Raw genomic sequence first — 2,478 nt, 5'->3', positions numbered from 1 at the left:
GTCACCTCAGAAGTGAAGTGTCTGTTGTCTATATTCAGCAGACTCAGGAGTCACATTGGTCCTAAGGGTTGACATTGTCTCTACGGCTATAGCTCATCCTAAAAACCAAAACTACAAAAGTCAACAACAAAAAAAGAAATATCCTTAAATCTTCATCGTGTGTGTGTCAGAGAAATGTATTGGAAGTTGTATAATGCTTAAAAGTCAAGGCAGCCTTCCGTTTCCTCTAACAATGAATAAAATCCTTGTCTTCATAAGTTAACTGCCAAGAGAGACCATTACATGATAGGAAATGTACTTTTTAAAAAGCGTGTCTGTAAATAGAAAGTACTTTGAATGCCTGCTTTATATGTCAAGCATAAAATTTCTCTACCTACATAACATACTATCATTTTATTTAATGATTCATAAGCTGCACCATTTATTTCCACAAGGCTTGCTGGGAAGGTGGCAATAGGTGGGGACAGACACAATCCCTTATCGTTCCTAATAATGTCAGTACTTTTTTCTTTTTATTTTTACCTTTTAGATGGACAACTGACCTTTAGTGTGCATATTTTTTAGGCAGAATAAATTCCTTTGGCCCAGAGACAGCTAGGACTGGCTGCAGCACCCTCTGCGACCCTAATGAGAACAAAGCGGTTCAGAAAATAAGGTGATATAAGACTTTACTTGTGCTAATATGCCCTTAGTCCTGTCTTTCAAGTAAATTCTTGGTAAGGATGAAAAGAACAATTTTGCCTGTCCCGAATACAATCATTTCTAATCATGGCATACGAGTTAATTATGATTTGTTGAGTTGTGGTGACTTAGGGGTCAAAGTTATCTGGAATGTACATCTAGAATATATGACACATGACGTGAACCATCAGGAGGCTGCTCCAAACTTCGCAGGAATCCGGAGAGCGTGTTAAAACAGATGTGTTCCTTTTTAATCCACTACACTACAGGGAATGAAGTTTGACAGAAATAATGTCAAATGTTTCCTCCAAAGTTATATTCACATCTGGTTGTAGGCTGTTGAAATAGGTATTTTGTGACCTGTCTGACTCTTAAATACACCAAGGACAGCTAAATTAAGTACAGTATAAGAAATCCTTTAAATGCTTATGCTTAACAATGTGTACAGTGGAGCCTCATGATATGAGCACAATCCCTTCTTTGTTCAAACTCATAACGTGAATGTGCTTGTATCATGAATTTAGGTTCTCCTTATAAAATAAAGAGAAATTTAATGCATTTGGCTGGCCTCTGATTCCGGGTGTTCCCTGCCTAGTGCCCATAGTTAGCTGGGATAGCCTCCAGCACCCCGGGTGAGCCTAGTGAGGATAAGCAGTTAAAAAAATGAATGTATATTCATATTTATGGTTCAAAGAACGGACTTGGCCCCTGTCATGGGATCAATTTTCATTGGAAAACCAAAAGTCACCTGCAAAAAGGCCAACTTAAGTATGGTTTAACAGGAGCTCTCTTGATGCTCATTTTGAAAGTTGCACCCGTGTGACAGAAAGATTTCCTAATGAGATTCTTATTGATCAAGATTTGCCTTCACTGTTCCTTGCTTGCTCTAAAATCACAGCCAAGCTGATTCATGTCCTTCTCACAGAGGTTTATCTTTGCCTTAATGCCTCTTTGTTCAGCAGTGTATTGGTGTTTCTGTCACTTCCTTTAAATCTATGAGGCAATATCATTCGCTTGGAATGAGCTCACCCAAGTGTCAGATCTTGTGGATCTATGGTCCAATATGCCAGCAAAGGTAGAAGTAAAAGTAGCAGTAAACTAATTACTGCTACATTTCCTGGTTGGTTATACTAACCATAAACAACTAAGTAAAAATATTGTTTAAAAAAATATTCCCTAAAAAGCTATTTGCAGATCTCAAATGCTTTCCTTAAGAAAAGTGATAACTGTCTGATTATGTGTGAAATATGTTATCGTATGAAGGGTCTTTTCTGATGTTTGAAGTTCTTAAAAATAATACAGCTGCAACACACTTAAAGACTCCAGAAATTAAACCCTCAAAATGTTTTGATCAACTCAGTTGTCTACCCGCACTGATTACAAAAAGTTTGTGTAATTATGGCAATCACTTCTCGCTAGGGCACTGTACATCTTGATGCATGGGCAAATAACAATGTAGATTTTTCAAATGCTAATTTTTAATCAATCTCAATTTTCTGAATTATAATTTAAAATGAAATCTATTATAGATCAGTAATGGTCGGCTTTCATTATGTGTTAAATACAGTGTAAAAAGTAGTGTGAGGCATAATACTGGTCAGATCCCAATATGTTTGTTTTTCACTTTGGTAAAAAATGTTTATTAATGTTAGGCTAAACGTTGACATGATTCAATATATATATATTTTCAAATATAAATGTGGATGCTTGAAATATCTCATACCAATAAAAGCAAGAGAATATATGTTAGTGTGACTTTTTATTCCGCCCAAAACACTTTGAACACATTTTGTCGAA

This window comes from Stigmatopora nigra, chromosome 2, assembly GCF_051989575.1.
Source record: "Stigmatopora nigra isolate UIUO_SnigA chromosome 2, RoL_Snig_1.1, whole genome shotgun sequence".
Lineage (NCBI taxonomy): Eukaryota > Metazoa > Chordata > Actinopteri > Syngnathiformes > Syngnathidae > Stigmatopora > Stigmatopora nigra.
This window is presented reverse-complemented; position numbering follows the sequence as displayed.